Here is a 20,243-nt window from a genome sequence, read left to right as displayed (position 1 = left end):
GGATCTACATTCATGGAGCATCCAAACTAATTATGATGCAGGTGATCTTTGGATCACCTTCTGACAAACATTGCTTCAATTTCTGTACCTGTTTTGTGACTCCTTTTCTACCTCATGGCTTTGCCAATTTCTCCTTTTTCTTGTATACACTTTCTCAAAATGTATCATAATAATAAAAGCAGAGAACAGTTTTTGGGTTTCTCCCCTGTTGCTCATGTAGCTAGACCAATTCAACACATGGTAGGCATCTTATTGCACATTTATTTAATTGAATTGAGCAATATTTGTATAACAATTCTAGGTCATCACTTCTTTTGATGGAATAAATGTTATATGTGTACTATATATAGTATATATAATATATAAATATGAATAAATATATATAATACACTATTAATGATGCTATATCATGGAAATTCTTCTGTTTTTCTTGCTCTCACCATTTCACTTAGTACTATGCTACTTTTCTAAATAAAATTGGTCCTGATGAAATTAATAGGCTGATAGCTTTGTTTGAGGGAACAATGAATTGCTTCTATCCTGGGTAGGGGGTGAAAATCAAGGAATGTAAGAGTGGAGAGACTGGGTGAGGGAAAAATGTATCTTCTCCCCAGAAGTATGTATTGGATTTAAGGAAATGGACTATATTTTGGTCATCACAGAAACTGAAAACACCTTTATAATCTGCTATAAAATTAGGCCTTTCTTTCTCTTGAAAAGAGCTATCACACTTGATATGACCTTCTTACTTCTTTAAGATAACTCCACAAAATTCTGTCATGTTTATTAGTCATAGAATTTACTCATCACTCCTCATAACCACCAGGACAAGTAGGAAGCATGGAGAGAACTTCCTCATTTTAAAGTGAAAGCCAACTTTATCTATCTTAATTTACACTATCTGGGATGATTGAAAGCCAGAGATATTTTTAAATTGGTAATATTTCTTGCCTCAAAACTGCTTGTTTGTGGCAACTGATGATTGTCAGGCAAGTTTCTTACTTAAAAGCACTCTTTCAGGTGTTTTAAAATTATCTTTGATCTTATGCAAAACTCAGCTGCTATATTTAGAATTTTTTGCTGACTTCTCTACTAATCTTTTTTTTCATCTCTGACATGGCTTTCAGTTTAAGCTTTATTTTTTTTCCCAAGGAATTATCTTGAAGTGATGCCATTAAATAATTGTAGGTGAATATTCTTATACAATCGTCTTGAGGCTGTACCTTCAAGGGGAGAACTGAGATAACTAAGTAATCCAGGCTTTAGAACCTTTCTCTTCTAACTGATATGGCCTGAATATTTTGTGATCTCCCCTGTTCATGGTGGCAGCTGAACTCATGCACTACTTAGATCCAGTCTTGTAGCAATTATTATAGCCACAAAATATTTTCTGCGTTTCTGATAACTTCTTGGTCAACTGGCTCTCCATTACTCAGTCCATATGAAAGGTACACTTCTCCACATTTCTTTCCTTTCTTTATATTGTAGGGTACCAAAGGGGTAGACTCTTGTCCCAACTTCAGTCTTCTAGAGGAGGTACTTATTACCTCATCTTGGTCCAGGTGACTTGCTTTGGTAACAGTCATATATGAGTAAGGGGACTGGTTAAGGTATATTGTAGAGCCTTGATATCTGTAGGTATAAGGTCCCAAGGAGGCTGCCATTAAGAAAAACCATGAATGACACAAATGACAATAACATGGGACTGAACTGAGAGCTTCTTGCATCAACTGAGCTGCTTAATGCACACATGGAAATTTTGTTTCAACCATACTTAGTCAAAATCCTGTGTGTTAAATTCTCAGATTAGATGGGTTTACTGTATAAGCATCCATCACAATCACTTACACTGTTGGATGAGAACAGTTAAGGGGACATTTTGCAAGATGGTTTTCTTTCTTCCATTCTGTTTGTGGTATTCTATGGTAGGATTCTTGTGCTATGCTCCAATTATTTTCTCTTTTAATTTCTGGCTATATATGCATGTTGCATTTAATTCTTTTGAAGAGAATAATGTGGAATTGTTTCCTCACTGATTTGTCCAGTTTCACTAAATTGAATGGTTGTTTCTGGCATTATAAAGATAACAAAGTCTGATTCAAATCTAATGAATGATTTGCTTGATCAAAATATGTGCTCCACTCCAATAATCTGAACTTGACCTCTACCATTAGGCAAAGGGGTTTACTCTGGCATTAGCTGCTTTTCTTTGGAAATTAGAGGGTTCACTTTTTTATGATTGTGTTTTATTATTTTGTCTGTGTTGGCATATTAAAATCAGATGCACATTTTGATTATACTGTTTCATTACTGAATGAAATAGTTTTCTTACCTTTGGCACAACAAAGCAAGTAAACATGTACCTCCCTACTCAGGTTATGAGTTTCAGTTCTAGGCTGAATCCTGTCACTAAATGTGTGACAGTGGGAAAGCCATTTACTTTATCAAAATGGCCCTATTTCATTTTTGATATCTTTTTTTTTAAAACAGGATATCAAACTTTAGATCCCACTACGTCTGACTATCTTTTAAATAAAGAATCAATGTAGATTATTTCTAAGTTGTCTTCCAGCTCATTTTATGTTTTGGTGAACAATTAGTAGTTTTAGAAAGGCCTCTGGAAAAAATACTTCTAAGATAAATTCTTTAGGGGAAGTAAATGGGGGGATTTTTAAAAACTTTTTTAAAGAAATAAATATCATAAAAGAAATAACCCACTCTCTGAAGGAGATAGTCTTTCAAAATCAGCTCCCTGTATCATTAACATAATTTGCTGACATTTGGGGCATTTTGTCTAGGGGTAAAAGCAAAGAGACAAAGTTGTCAAAATATCTGGTGATTTGATTCTTACTCTGAAAACTCAGAAGACAGGGTCAAGATTTAGGCCTAAGTAAAAGTCATTTATTTTTAACAGTAGAACAATCAATATGAAGTAGAGAAAACTTTCTGTTTTATAAATGTGCCACTTATGGTCTTATAACATATGACTTAACATTGAACAAGTGTGGGGAAGTCAAACAGTCACTGAATGGCAGAGATCAGAAACTTCTCATGGTGTAATTTCAGAGAGAGTGAGGGACTCTGACCCACTTCCTTCCCTGCTTTGTATTTCCAGTAATGAGAATGAAGACTCGTGTCAGTTGTGGAGCAGCATTCTTATAACCTCCCAAAGAGGGTTCACAGCATCTTTTCATCACACACTAATTACATGAGCAGTACAGCTCCTGGCACCATCCCTCCCACAAGGGAGGTGACCACACAGCACTTCTTTCTAGAAGACTTTTGACAGCACTTAGCAATTTACAGACATTTCATAAATATATCTTTCTGAAATGATAGTCATTAGGATATCTTCTGGCAGCTCAATTCATGGATTTCCATGCCTCTAAATCTGTGTGTGCTTCAAGTGTCATTTTGGTTGGCTTTAGTTTTCAGTGATCTCTACTGATGGAAGGGAGTGGTCAATTCAAGATAGATTGTTCAGTAATAACCTTGACATAGCTTCAAATATTGATGCAGAAAATTTATCAAGTGTATGCCTGATATTCTATCATTTCAAACTAAGACATACCATGCATAAATAGAGACACTGAAAGCTAAGATGTTTCTCAGCACAGAAGTATTACATATCTTAAAATCATTGGAGGAATCTGTATTCATAACATCACTGAGAAGTAATTACTGGCCTACAGCATAGTCTCCACCAGAGTTTTTTTTACCTTGCTACTCCCATTCAATTCAGTACTCATTTTTTAGTACTTGCTATCCATGAAGCAAAGAGTGTGAAGTGACCCAATACTTTGCTCTCAAAGAGCTGACATTCCAGAAGAGGATACATGCACCCAAAGAAATAATTACAATACATAAGTGACCGCAGAACTGAAAAGCAGAGATAAGGATTCAAGACTGGGAGGTCCAGGAAAGGTCCAGGAAAATATGCCCTTTGAGTTGGGTTTGAAAGCTCAGTAAAAATCTTTCAAGTAGATGAGGGAAGAAGAAGTGGGTTTCTAAGATGTGGGAACACCGTCAGCATAGTCATGTAGTTCTATAATGAAATGCCTGGTTAAAGAAAGGAGAACAACTGGATGTGCTTAGAACAACAGATGTAGTGTGACTGGAATGAATAATTTTGCAAATTTCTAAGGAGTTGATCAAACTTAGGTTGGTCCTTCCAAATGTTTGAGGCATCCTCACACTAGACTTAGATTTAGGACCAAAAGATCTATGCACACCTGGAATTTTGCTATTTATGAGAAGGAATATTGCATACTTGGAAAACTACTTAGACTGTGGAGAACTAGCACTGTACTTGCTATGCTAACCTAGTACAGAACATAGAAATCACAAACAAAATTCCACTAGCAGCAAGGCAGAAAACATTGGTGAAAGACTGCACCAAACACTATTGGCTAAATGCTTGATAGTGTATGCTTTGTGATGGGTGTTGTGGAGGATTCCACTTTCATGAGTTTCTAGCTTTATGACTCAGAGAGTTCTTTAATGGGTCTAAGTTTTGGTTTCCTTATTTGTAAAATGAGAACAATCACACCAACCTCATGACATTATTATGAGAGTAAAATGAGTGAACACAAACCCCAGGCAATCCCTAGAATCAGCTTCTCAGTAAGTGGTCAATATTTTCCAATTCTTTTTGGTTTCTTCTTTGACTCATTGGTTGCTTAACATGTGTCATTTAATTTCCACATATTTGAGAATTTCCAAGCTTTTCTTTTGCTATTCATTTTTACTTTCATTCCATTATGGTTGAAAAGATATTTGATATCATTTCAATCTTCTTATATTTGTAGGATCTGCCTGGAAGCTAGGGGGTAAAGGGGAGAGGCAGGGAACAGGGAGCAGGGGGGATAAATGCCCCCAACAATGTATGCACATATGAATAATTGAATAAAGAAAAAAAGACTTCTTTTATGACCAAACCTGTGATCTACCTTGGAGAATATTTCATGAGAATTTTAGGAAATTGTGTATTCTGCTGAAGTTGGGTGAAAATACTGCACATTGATTATATGTGTCAACTTTCTGTTTCCTTCCACAAGGAGAAGCCAGGAACTGGAACTTTTGTCTAGACTGTGCTCCACTGAGCTGAGGAAATTTTCCTTCTGGATTAGATGTGCTGGTTTCATACTCATGTAGATAGAGGAGCCTCTTACCTGTTTTATAGATTTCTCACAAAGGGAATTGATCATTGTACCATCGAATTTGAGTGTCTGTAGGGGGAAGGAGAGTGTGGACTTTCCATTCTGCTGTTCTGCTGAGGCCACCTTGACTCTAATTTTAAATCTTTTGTGATATAAGTTCTTATTTTATTATTTCTTTGATCCATTGGTTGCTTAAAGTGTGTTTTTTAATTTCCACATATTTGTGAATGAACTATATACAATTTATCTCTGTATTCTATGGCTGCTCCATGGTGAGTGCTTAATCAAATGTTCAATGAGTAGATATAAATAGGAATCAAGCTAGGTATAAAATGGTCAGGTACATTCCTTAGGCACGTATTTCTTACCTAGATAACATGAACCTTGACTTGAATAATTATTTCAAAGTGACATTTGCATTGTTCTGCTATTTATTCCAAGTTCATCCCCTACCCCCAAAAAACAAACAAAAAAATCAAAGAGAACAATGTTGAAGTCCCCAAGTTGATATAGTAGGAGTAACTCAAAGGGTTTTATTTTTAAAATTCTTACATCATTGACTTCACACACTATTATTCACAGCACTATTCATCCAGTGAGATGTCATCTGTATCTCCAATTCCTTCCACCCTTCATTTTATGCCCAAAGCTGCCAGGTTCTGGAAATGTAAGGGTTGCTGAGAGATTTCACTGCTAATTAGAATACTAACAGATATTAGAACTAAGACCACCTTGAGTCTGGCTCTTTCTAATGTATCAAGTCATGTCTTAAGTCTGTAATAATTAAGAAGTGTGAGAAATGCCTCAAAATGTTTGAGTACAAAGTGTACTTCAAAGGTAAATTTAACATTCAGAGATCATTATTTCAGATCTCCAGCTGTTAAAGAACAAGGCTGCCCTAAATTCCAATGTTAACAGATGTCTGCTAAATTCATACTACTAATAATTGAAACAGTAACAACAGTGCTGCAATTAGTCTATGTGGTGAACACACATACACTTTTTTTCTAGTCCCATTTTTTTAGGTATTAATGTAACCATGAAACACGTAGAATGAATATTTTGAATGAGAAGAAAAACACAAAATAGAGTACGTGCTATAGAGATTAGTTTAAAATTTTTAAAAATCATTATCTAGACAGTAATTTAGATTTGGGAAAAATATGCTTTTTAGAGTAAATAAATAAAACAAAGACAATTCTAAGCAGCTATTTGTGTATATGGAATGATTGGATAATAGTTCTGGTATATGGAAAGAAATTCACATAAAGATGACAGGACCAAGCATTTCCATCAGTGTTTCCCTCTAACCCTCCTTTACTATTTGGCACAATTTGAGACAAGGTAGAGCATCTCTGATTCTGATCGTGGTTAGGTATTCACTGACCTTCTTACTTAAAAGCCTTAGGTTGTCCATTCATTCTTTCAAATTTGTTCATTTCACAAAATTTTAGAAACCCTATTACTTTCTACTTACATATTGGTAAGCTAAACACATGAACAGATTCTTTGGACCTATTAATTTAAAGCATGAATAAAAGTAGCATCAAGTGCTCACAATATGTTAAGCATTTTACCTGCATAAATCTCTCTTAAGCCTGTAGAACTGTCTAATACAAATGTTCTATTATTTTTTATTGATAAGAGAAATGACCTCCAATGAAATTGAATAACTTGAGCAAGGTCAGAAAGTATGATGAAGAGTAGTAATGACATACAAGAGTATGATTCCAGAATATATTCCATTAACCACTATAAGTTATAGCCTTTCATGGGTAGAGTCAGACAGGAGCTCTTAAAATTGAAGTAGGGGGAGTTGTCAAAATTTTTTTTGAGAAGTTATCTATATAAAACAGTTGCCCCTTAACCCAGAAAAAAATTATGGTAATGAACAAACACATGTATGTGAAATATATTTCAGCATTTTTATGACCTTTTGAATTCCATTAAAGGCTTTTTGTATGGAATGAGAAGTAGTAGTTCTTAGATCAAGTGTTAAGGCTATCCAAAGGAGTAAAGCACCTCTGATATCAACATCTGTGTTCTGATGAAACTGAGGCACCACAAATTTATACATTTCTTATGAGGTCAGGCAGGCAGACTATGACTACTGTCCTCCTGTGTCCAACATACCTCTGTCTCATTTGCCTATAATTAAATTAAAAACTTTATTAATAAGAGATAGGTTAGGACTAATTCTTGTTAAGGATGAAGTAAATGATTGAGTTTAAAGATATTGTCTAAGCTTATTGGCTTTTAGAAAGAGAGAACTAATATATAATTTTATTTTAATATTAATTATCTTTATTAATTGTTTTAGATGTAAAAATCAATATCTGTATAAATATTTTAATAATCTTAGCTGTTCTTGTTTAACTCTAATTCCAAATGACACAATGCAGAATCCAAATGGATTCCTGCTTACCCTATTTTAGTCTTAGAGAGGGAACTATTTTGTGTTAAACTTTGGAAATAATCAGTTTGTTGCTAAAATAAGAGCTAAAGAAAAACTATCTTTTTTTCTCTAAATGAAATAATCTGTAAGTATTTTATTTATCATGACATTAGGGACTTTTGAAGACTGTGAAAGAAAAGTTTGTAAATCCTGACATTAACACACATGAAAAAATCAATTTGATGAATGCAGGATTTGGATTCATTTTATTTTAGGGAGACAAATATATATGAAGTGTGAGATTGTGAGTTTTATTAATCTTTTTATCCTTGGGGACCAAAGTCTGACACTTCTTCATTAGGCACTTTAGAAGTTATGGTGATAGACAATCTATCAGTAAGCCTCAGGCCATGAACCTCTACAGCAGCCTAGTGGTCTAGCGATCAATATGATATGATCTAGTGCAAGCTCATGCCAATGTTGTCATCATAGCGTGATTTACAAAGAATACAAATCTAGCCAGTCTAATTTGCTATAATAGTTTTTCCTGAGGTTTTTCTGTTCATGGAGCATACTTTTTCCTTCAATGCCCAACATACAGATATATTTACTTAGAGCTGGTCTCACTCTCTCTCTCTCTCTCTCTCTGTCTCTCTCACTCTCTTTATACCTCTTTCTTCCATCCTCTTTACCTTCCTCCCTCCTTTTGCTTTCCCTAACCCTACAAAATCTAAGAGTACAGTATACTAGCCTAAAGTTATTGCGAACATTAAGTGTGATAAAGCATAATATGTTAAATAGCACAATGCTTGACACTTAGTTGGTATTGAATTTATGGTGTTAATCATATTATCAATGATCTACTTATTAATTTTCAAAATGATTTAAATGTCTTTAGGATGACCTTTGAGATGAGATAGAAACAGTATGTATGATAGAAAGCGTTCTTGACTTTGAATGAAAAAACTGGAATCCAATTGCACTATTGTTGGTTACTGGGTGGCAGACTCCCACACTGAAAGGAATATACTTTATTTGTAGATCCTATTTTGCATGAGGCACTGAAGCTAATCATTGTAGATATAGCTATGGACAGGAGCTGAGGTCCCTGCTCACATGGAGCTTCTGTTAAAGCAACTGAGGCCAATAGGAAAAGGGGAACAGGTACTAGAGAAAAGGTTAGATCAAAAAGAATTAACCTAGAAGGTAACATCCACGCACAGGAAATCAATGTGAGTCAGTGCCCTGTATAGCTATCCTTATCTCAACCAGCAAAACCCCTTGTCCCTTCCTGTTATTGCTTATACTCTCTCTACAACAAAATTAGAGATAAGGGCAAAATAGTTTCTGCTGGGTATTGAGGGGGGGGGAGTGGGAGGGGGCGGAGTGGGTGGTAAGGGAGGGGGTGGGGGCAGGGGGGAGAAATGAACCAAGCCTTGTATGCACATATGAATAATAAAAGAAAAATGAAAAAAAAATATATAGTGGAAAAGCAAGGAAAATATGCAAACAAATACATAAATGAGGTAATTTCTTAACAGATGGATGGTAGTTAATGAAAAAATAAATAGAGCAGTAAACTGATATAGGGAATGGTGAGAGCAGGGATGGAGAAGATCTAGATTAGGTAGGGTAGTATTAAAAAAAATGCCCAAATGATGAAAATGGTCTTCCAAGGACAGATCTAGTGGAAGAGCATGGCACAAAGAGGAGTGGAATAAGCTGATCACACTCAAGAAACATGAAAATTCACTTGTCTAGGGTATAGTGAGGGCAGGAGAGACATAGAAGATGAAGTTGGAGATATGCCAAGAATCTTACAGTAATTCCTAAGCTCCTTTCCTGATTTCATTTTTTAAGTTTCTTACACTGGCTCTCAATTCTGGCTTTTTCAATAGCTAATAAAAGAGTAAAATAGTACATTCAGTTATTGATAAGAATTCTGGGCTCATTCACAAAATCAATGAACCATTTGGAACCTCGTTTTGTTATTTTATTTATTAATTTATTGAGTGTATGGTACTAAATTAAATGACTCAAATATTTCTATTATTACAAAGATTAAGAATGAAATGGATCATAGTTCAGGTTTATTAGAGGCTAAGAGAGAGACAAAACCATAGTAATTCTAAATTCATACACTAAACATATCCCTTACAAATACATTAAAAATACCTTATAAATGTAACCTGAATCTAAAATTTTTTTGCCTTTTGGATTGTTGTTTTTTATACTAGGAGATTAACCTAGTGATACCAATTGATACAGCAATAACTTTTAATAAGATATTGATTTCCAAAGTTAAAACCTTACTAATATCACATTTGCAAGCTATATTAACGCTTCATTAAACTAATTAATAGTATAACAGTGACTAGAACTTTTAAAGATTATAATTAATCATAATCACACAGTATTGCCATCCAATCTATAGGTATAATGTGATGTCTTAGAAATCAGAAGAATACTGTTACACACAATTAAAGAAAGCTATGATGGAATTTTATGTTATGAAGTGTTAATGCTGTAACATAACTAGATATATAGTGTCATGTAACAATGCTAGTTTGCATCTGTACAGAACATCTTGCTGTCCTCTTGTTCTCTCGCTTTCCCCCCAACCTTTCTCTCTCTGCAATGCACTATCCACATGGTGTTTAACAACTTACTTCCTCTCTGTAATATAGTTTATTTTGGGAGAATGTAATTCCTCAGGAGGAAGATGACTTCAGATATTCCTTTTGTTTCTTTTAATAATTGCATGCCTACTGCCTCAAATCTTTATTTCTTTCCTCCTTATTAAGCCTTTTTATCTAGTTATTATTTAGACAATCTGATGTCAATGTGTTTCAGGTACTTAAGATGAAGCTTGATTCAAACTAAACTAGTCATCTTCCCCATCAAATTCATGCTTCTGGGCTCCTTCTTTGAGTAAATTATATCAACATCCAGGTAGTCATCCAAATAAGAATATATAGCAATGATATCCCTTAAGTAATTAATCACTCAGAGTTATATATTTTAACTCCTAAGTATCTCCTAAGCTGCCCATAGTCCTGACTCACTGATTAGCATTAGTGTATGCTATTATCTGCTCTCACCTGGGCTAAGGCCATCTAAGATCCCTCACTGTCCTTTACTCATTTCTTATTGACAGACATCCCTTTCCTTCACTGCCTCCAGAGCAATCTCTCTGACAGACAAATCTACTGCTATTATCCTTCAGTTTAAGCTCATTCTCTAGTTTCCCACTATTGTGTAGCCAAAATATTTTCCATATCCTTCCAAGTTCCCATGACTTGGTCCCTACATACTGATGAAGTTTTACTTATGTTTTGCCACTTTATTTTATGCTACTGTGATCCATTCACCTTCTTGTCTGGGAATCTGTATATTGTGGCCATAATTTTTAGGAAAGCTATTCTTTCCCAAAAGTTGCTCTTTTTGCCTGTGCTTATAACAACTCAACTTAATTTTTTTATTTTTTGTTTTTATGGTTTATTTGTTCATTTATTCATATGGGCATACGTTGTTTGGGCCATCTCTCCCCCGTGCCCCTCTCCTCCTCTCCCCCAACCTTGCTTTCAGGCAGAACCTGTTCTGCCTGCTTCTCCAATTTTGTTGAAGACATAGGCAATAATAAAAAAAGACAGCATTTTTGCTAGTTTGAGATAAGGATAGCTATGCAAACAGATTCCTAGCATTGCTTCCACACACATGTGTATTACAACCCAAAGTGGTTCATCTCTACCAGACCTCTTCACTACTTCCTACTCACCTTCCCATAGTGACCTACGTCAGTTTAAAATTACCATATTAGCTCCTTTACAGGGGGCACATCAGACACTTTCAAGTTTTAGATTTTCTACCTTTCCCGATTCCTCCTGTATGTGTTCTCTCCTTAGCGTGTGACCCATGCCCAATAATATTACTGCATTTGTTTTAGGACTAAAGTCCACGTATGAGAGAGAACATACGATTTTTGGCCTTCTGAGCCTGGCTAACTTAGCTTAAGATGATGTTCTCCAGTTCCATTCATTTACTTGCAAATGATAAGATTTCATTTTTCTTCATGGCAGAGTAAAACTCCATTGTGTGCAAATACCACATTTTCTTAATCCATTCATCAGTATTGGGGTATCTTGGCTATTTCCATAACTTGACTATTGTGAATAGTGCTGCAATAAACATGGGTGTGCAGGTGCCTATGGTATAACCTGAGTCACATCCCTTTGGTTATATCCTTAGGAGTGGGATTGCTGGATCATATGGCAGATCTATGTTTAGTTTTTTAAGAAACCTCCATATTGTTTTCCAAAGTAGTTGTACTAACTTACATTCCCACCAGCAGTGTATGAGGGTTCCTTTTTCCCCACATCCTTGCCAACACCTGTTGTTGGTGGTGTTTTTGATGATAGCTACTCTAACAGGGGTGAGGTGGAATCTTAGTGTGGTTTTGATTTGCATTTCCTTTGTGACCAGAGATGGTGAGCATTTTTTTCATGTTTTTTTTTTTTGACCTTTTGGATTTCTTCCTTTGAAAAAGTTCTGTTTAGTTCAGTTTCCCACTTCTTTATGGGTTCATTGGTTTTGAGACAACTCAACTTTAAAGTCAGATATAGTTCCCTACCATATTAAATGTCTAAATAGCTTTTCATTCAACAAGAATAAAATGCATAGTTCTTTATTTAATAGGGTAAAGTCCATACTTCTATAAGGTCTATATTCTCTTCCCTACCTTACTTCTCTGTACCTGTCTCATTATATATTCTCTCTTAGCTAAGGAAATATACTCTATCAAACATATGAAGACACTTCTGAGAATGAAAAGGGGTGACAAAAGGATGAAAATAACATGACTTAAAGTTTCATCTAAACCAGCAAAGTTGGTGCTTTTTTGAACTTTTAACATAGTTTAATTAACATTTTTTCAAAACAAAACTTTCTATGGACAAATCCCTGACAACAGAAATCGGCAATTTATTACCTTATGGTTTTCTAGTCATACAGGACCTTTTTTATTGTTTTATGAATTCACCAATTTAGTGCCTAAGTAGCATCAGTAGCACTGTCCAAAAAACTTTCTGTAGTACATGAAATATCTCTGTGTCATTTGATAAAATGTTGGTATGGTATTCACAAGTGACTAGTGAGCATTTGAAATGTGCATACTATTTTTAAAGAGTTAGGTTTTAAGGGTTTTTTTTTAACTTTTAATTTAAATGTAAAAAGATACTTATGTTGCCTGGCTATTGTATTGGGCAACACATGGATAGATTTTCAGTTCCTTGGCATGTTAGCGACATCTCACATGCACTGGTCATGGAAGTTCAGTGATGTTGCAGTGACATGGAAGGTCAGTGATGAGGAAGTAATGTTTCATTAGTGTGTATGAGTGAGGTGAAGGAATTATCCTCACAGAAATGCACTGAGGAAGAGCAGACTAGGAAATGACAGCAGCACATACTTCAGACAAACAACTGTTTTTGATCTTTTTTAACGTTTAAGAAAATGCCATTTCCACCATTGGAATGTGGTGCTACTTCCATTTTGGCTTCAGGGTTGCCAGAGTTTCTTCCCTTGCAGAAATTTTGTTTCCTAAATCTTCAGTTGGCAGGCTTCTGTGCATTATTTTGGCTTCAGTTCAAATTCAAAACACCATTTCACCACCGGTCAACCTCTTTAGCTGCTTTGTAACACTTATCACTGTCGGAAGTTATTTAGTCTTTCTTTAAATTTTCTCACTTGTTTATTAATTTTCTTCCCCCCAAAATTGTGAGGGAGTCTTATAAGTCTTGTTCAGTATCATCACTTGGTTTCTAGGAAAATTTAATCATATATTAGTTACTTACACAATATTTAGTTACTGTGGAATGAGATTCACCACTTAAATTTTACATTCCTAATTTCCTAGACCTAAAAATACTTTTTCAGTATGTTCCTAAATTACCATATATAACCCCTCATAACATTCATCTCAATTATAATATTTTGTTTAATGTCTGTCATCTCATCAAGATGATAGGTTTCCTGAGGTTGTCTTATTCATCACTATCTCTAGAATATCCAACAACTGCACTAGATTGCCTAAGATTACATAATTCCATGCCCCCAGAAACCATGCAGTGCTGGCAAACCAAGCCAGTTTTGGTCACCCTGAGCATCGAGCTCACATTGAGCATTGGCATATAGTAGGTGAGTAATATTTATTTGACTAAGTTTTCAGCAGATACTGTCTTCTACATATGACTTGTTCTATCTGGCTCAAAGATTAAATTTAAAAATATAAACTAAAGAGTAAAAAGGAGCCAGATGTAGAGACAGATTAAGAGGGCCCATGAGATTAAAGGGGTCTATGATATAGAAAGAAGGAAGCCACACGGGCATGATGGACCATGTTAACAAAGAAATGGGACTACTTTTGTTATGAACAACCACCACATTTGTGGTATCTAAGTTTACACTAACCTCTGAATCCATTAAATTTAGAGTTGACAGCCAAGAAATTAACATAAAACCATCTCGGGTTATTGAGTATCTAAAGCAAAATTCCTTCCATGTATTAACACACCATAAACAATCACACTTCACACCAAAAAGTGATGGATTATGAAGGAAAATCCTATTATTTTCAAATAAGTTCACCACCTTGAGAATTTGAGACAATATAACAATATAAAAGAATCTACCAAACAATATGTTAAAATAAAGGAAGTTTTAGAAGAGAAATGGAAATAATGAAATGACAGGATGCTGTAAGAAATTAAGCATCTTTGTAAGAGAATCAAAAAGGATTTCTAGAAATGAAAAGATACAGAGATTGTTATGAAAAACTAAGTGGAAGGGGTAAGGAGAAGACAAGGACAGCTGGAGTGTGGTGCTGAGGAAATTACCCAGAATGCAACACATAATAAGAGAAAATGTGAAAGAGGGATTACAATATGTGATAGAATGACAAGATCAAATATTCTATTAGGAGTTTTGGAAGAAAACAATGAGAATAATAGTCAGTGTACAAATTAAGGAGAGGAAGTTGGTTGGTAAATGAAACTGTAGTGGGCTGGTGGAGTGGCTCAAGTGGTAGAGCACCTGCCTACCAAGCATGAGGCCCTAAACTCAATCCCAAATTACAAACAAAAATCAAAACAAAACTAGCAAATGTGCAAAGAAAGGGAGAGCAGACAAGTGTAAGTCCCCCAGTTCTACCTTCTTACTGTTTCCTAAAAGATTTCCTCTTTTTTTGATTTCATAGTGGCTCCTGTTGGTTTTTATAGGAGGGTTGATTCCTTACAACTCTTTCTATAGAATAATTCTGAATAAGGTTCTGTTCTTTGAAATGATTCAGGACTTAACTAAATGTAAGATTTAACTAAATGAAAGTTGTGTTCAAATGCTTCTGGGTAATGGAAAAAATAGAGGTCTGTAATTCATGGACATGATAGCAAACTTCCTGCTTTGAAAGTAAATGCTTGTTAGTTGATATATTTATCTTTTATTTAATATTTATAGAGGACAATTGCTGGTGTTTTTGCTACTTCAGTAGCACAAATCCAGAATTTGCTCTAGGAATGTTACTGGCATTTGTGTTTACAGTCTATTCAGCTAAGTGGGATTTATTCAGGGTCCTCCTGTTTGGTGCCATAGTTGCCATCTCTCAGAAAGCACTGCAGGTGGACCTCCCTCATAATCTGACACCCTGCTTTTTGAGTTAAGAATTTTCCACTGAACTTTGGTTTGTGATTTTTTTTTTTGGTAAGACTGGGGGTTTGAGTTCAGGGCTTTGCATTTGCAAAGCAGGAGCTCTACCACTTGAGCCACACTTCCAGTCCATTTTGCTCTAGTTATATTTTGGAGATGGAGTGTCGTGAATTATTTGCCTGGGGTGGCTTGGAAGCATCAGCCTCCCAAGTAGCTAGGATTATAGGCATGAAGTACTGGACCCTGGATGGTGGTGACTTTTTTTGCTAATAGCAGCCCACCCTTCCTGCAACTATAGGTTGTTAGTAGCCCAAAGTAGTATTTTCCTATAAGTTCCTTTAAAATCTAGAGAAGATTTTCTTCACAAGTAAAGACCATGTTTGCCAGTTTTCTTTACCTAAGTAAAAATGATCTCTCAATGTCAGATAGGAAAAACTAGGCAGGAGAGAAAATGAATGACCCAACCTCAGATAGAACCAGAATGAGAAAGTTTCTTCCATTGTGATAGGCAGTTCATACTCTCTCCCAAATCCATAATTACTTGTAAAATGCCAGGGCTCTATAGTCAGATCATTTTCATGCAATCCAGCTCTTTCACTTACTGGATATGTGACTGGGGATAATGTTGTACCTTAAACCCCACTGTTACAATGTTGTTGTTGAATGTAACTGTCTCATAGAATGTTTGCCAGTGGTAACTGAGATAATAAAAGTAATGCATTTGACAAGATGTCTAGTATATATTAAGTGGTCTACAGTACTTTTTTCTTGCCGTGGAAGCAGTGTGTAGCATGATAAATGGATTGTAAAATTTAAATAACTTTTTAATTTTACTTTTATATTGAATTGTATTATAATTAGTAATGTTCAATAAGTGTCCAATTCCTAAAGCCTTGCTATATGTCTCAGGAAAATATAAAAGAAATAGAATACAGTTTTCTATTTCATGACACTAGCAAAGCAACCAGGATGAGAAAGTTATCCTTGAAAAGGTATTTAACAAATGATTATTGATGCCCACTAGGCCTCTGTGATGAAAACAAAGATTATTACTGTTGTAGAGCTTACATTCCTGCTGGGGGGCTGGCAACAGTCAATAATCTTAATGAAGAAGTTATTTGTACAGTATGGGGGAAGGAGATTAAAAAGAGTAGATTGAGTGCAATTTGAAATATGGAGGTCAGTTAACCACAATGAAAGATGATATTTGAACAAATACTTGACTGTAGTGAGGGAGTTTTTCAGGCATTCAGAATTATAGATTCATTGTGCATTAGAATGCCTAATCTGCTCATTCCAGACCTTGGAATAAGTAAAGGAGTCAAAGCAGGAAAGGGACAAGGCTTTTCAGGTGGGAAAAAATAGCAAGATAGAAGCCTTATTTCATTTACATATTCATTAGACAAATATTTCTTGAGTATCATTGAATATTATTGCTAGAAAACACAGAAAAAATTAAAGAAACTATCCAGAACAAGAGTGGAACATGTCGCCCAAGTTCCTCCATTCTTCCTCCATCATCCTATGAGGCTTCACTCATGCTGAGGACAGGTCTGCTGTCAAGTGTATTTGGATTTTCTGCCTCATAGATAAACATCCTTTTTCATTAATATCGTAATTCCTGTCATAATTTTCAAAATCCCTTCCATGAACTACTTGCCACAGCCATTTTAAAGTGAGATATTTTTTTGATTGTAGATTACACCCCTGGGCGTAAATAACTGTAGTGGTAGCTCTCTATACAATGTGCTGAAGAATGTCTAGGTCCAATAATCTGTACCATGGGTTTGTTATGATAATCAACAGTTCCATAGTTAAGGTCTGTTTATTTGTGTTGATATATTTTAACATGGTTCAATGGCTGTATGGCCTGATAGTTTCTCCATCAATATACCTGACCTTGTGATATTGTACTTTCTCTTCAATTGCTACAAGCCTAGAAGTTCTTCTGCTTCTTAAAGTGTGTTTTGAATGCTGGTCCATTTTAAGCTGTTTTTTTTTTTAAATCATCCATAAATGGCTTTTTCATCTTCATTCTATTGAGTTAAAAGGCAAACAAACCAACTCCGGTTCTGCCTAAGTGGCATGTTAAATTACAAGTGTTCCCATTCTCTGTAAATAATTGTTTAGGACAGAAAATGCAGTCCTGTATTATTGATTCAAGAGCTTGAGCCTTTTAAGAATAATATAAAAAACCAAAAGTGAGTGAAAGCCAATTGCTTTAGAAAGAAAGAAAGAAAAAGTAGTTGCCTCATCATTACAGAACATTTTGATGGAATTTAAAAGACTTTTTATCAGGCTAAGATAAAGTATTCAGTTCAAGGAAAAAACTATTCACCACAAAAAAGCAAATTTTATTAAATGAACATCAAATCTGTGGAGTGAACTAAGTCCCTAATGAAGCTTTTACCCAACCTCCTGCAAATTGCACAATGGTGCTTTAACTGTGAAAACCAGTACCTATGGCCTGTATTTCCAGTGTTTCACATAGGCTCTCTATGTGGCAATAAACCCAGGAATCATACTTTGTGTGGACCACAAAGGGGGCAGGACTGAGGGCACACTACACTGAAAATCATTTCAGAAAATTTTGCATGATTCCCCTGAATAGACTTGTAAAGTGAAGCCACCAAGATGTAATTACATCCTTGTGGTAGACATGGTGTTGCTATGTTCAGGATATGCATAACAAGAAACATGAATTCAACTAATAGTAGTGCACACAACAAATACACTTTCAAATTGAAAGCAAGTTAAAGAGGGGGAGAGGGTTCAACAGGCAGAACACAAAACAGAGGGTTAATGATCACATTTCAGAGAAATCTGAAAAGTGGGAAATCTGTGATGGGCAAAGCAGAGTAACTAGTCTTAAGATGGTTCCCTTAACAAAGGTTAAAATGTGTGCATGTATGTATGGATGAGTGTGTTTCTCTACAGATAGGATCCAAACTTCCATCGGTACTTAGGGCATGCTTTATGTTCACAGGCTCTGGAGGGAAGGCCCAGTAGTTTAGTGATTCCACTCTACTGAAAACTGGGAGGCTCTGAAGCTGACTCTGCTTCTGTCATCAGTTTGTGCTATGTTGGGCAGAATCTTTTTCACGTGAGCCTCTAAGTTTCCTCTTTAATAAACTAATACCATGTGGCTTTCACTACCCTTTATAGCTCTAATATTGGTTCCTATTCAAAACCACATGCATATGTATATGTACATCTTTCTAGCATTTTCTTTCTTAGGCCTTTCCAGGATTTTGTCATTTAATTCTCACAACTTTTTGAGTATAGCACTGTTATTATATCCAAATTATACAGGTTTGGAATCCAGCTTTGAGAAGCTATGTTTTCTGCCCATGGCTACTCTAATAAAAGGGAGTGGAGCAGGAATTTAAAACTAAGCTCCTAACACAGGAGCAGTGATTCCAACAATGACATAATTCTGTCCCTCTAGTATTTTATGCCCAAACTGCTAAAATATTTTCTAGAGTATGCTGAGGTATATAATCTGATGTCACCTAGATCTATGTAGCCATGTTGAGATGGATAACATACATATTTAGTACTGCTGAGTTGATTCTCTTAACTAATGGGAAGAGTCAGGAGCTAATGGTCTTGATAGTCTGTGGCGATAAGAGTTGAGGAAGGCCTGGTGTTTTTAATGATCAGAGGAGACTTATTTTCAGTCATTTAGCCACATAACAAGCAATTGACTCTATCTAGATATACTGTCCATGCCTGTAACAAGGACATTAAAAGGAAATCTCTCTACCAGGTTAATGATGCTTTACATATATAATCCCCACTACTTTATTTATATATTTTTGAAAATACATTGTCAGTACAAGAAAATTGTGATAAAGGCTGAGGAAGAGCAGTGTGCTTTGAAGGCAGCCTCCTTTAACATTGCTTATGAATTTTTTATTCTCAAAAACTCTCATGTCACATGCTGGCACCATCACCATCACCACCATCACCTTGTCCTCACAGATGCCTCTATTATTTCCAATTTAGAACTCATTAATTTTAATTCATCAATGCTTATTAAGTACAGCTTAACTTGAAACATTAAAATGTAGTTAAAAGATAAGTTTCACAGATGTATTGTTGTAAGTCTATTTGTAGTGACAGAAATTCAACTCTTTCTAGGTTAAGTTAGAACAAAGAAACAAAACAGAGAGAGTGAGAGAAAAGAGAGAAGAGAATGACTCTTGAATTAGGGGATGCAGAAGTATACTTGCCTTTAGACCCTGATGAATCTAGAGCCAAGAAAATATGGCCTTGGCTCTTTCTTTTTCTATCAATCTGTTCTCCTTTTTGTGGGTATTGGCTTTATTTAACTTTGTTCTCTGCCAGTGTTCTTCTGTTTTGTGAGAAGGATCTATTAGTAGCCCAAACTATCATAGCTCATGATCCAAGAAAGAGACTTTATTCCAGTGCTTTTGTATATTGAGCCACCCTGTTTGCCAGGGGCCTAGTGTAGTGTACTGATTAATTACTAGAGTCATGTGCTCATTCTTTTAGCTGATGATTGATCTTACACTTGTGATTGACAGCATTAAAGAAGGTATGGCACAGAAAAGTTTAACTAAATGAAAATTAGTTGATCAGATAAGTGCCATATCTACTACATATAATCAGTTATTTGTAAATTGACTACATATTCCCCCAAAGTGTTTGAGATACACCCAGCAATGAAGAAATAAGGACGAGTAAATTTAGGTAAAGAAATTTACATAAACCAAAGCATAAAAGTGAAAAAGAGTGGGCTTATTTGCAGAATATTAAAGAAATAATGGAAACAGAAAAGATGAAGCAAAGCTATACTTTTACTTGTTTCATCATTTGATGGGAGAGTATTAATTATTCAAGGAGAAATATTACCAAATTAGTTTGTATTATTCATTTAATAAAACATAACACTTTCCCATAGAATCAACTAATTCATTCATTTACTCTAATTCTCCCTTTTTTATCTTCTCTATCTCAATTATTTT

The sequence above is a fragment of the Castor canadensis genome, chromosome 6 (assembly GCF_047511655.1).
Source record: "Castor canadensis chromosome 6, mCasCan1.hap1v2, whole genome shotgun sequence".
Classification (NCBI taxonomy): domain Eukaryota; kingdom Metazoa; phylum Chordata; class Mammalia; order Rodentia; family Castoridae; genus Castor; species Castor canadensis.
Note: the sequence above shows the minus strand (reverse complement) of the source record.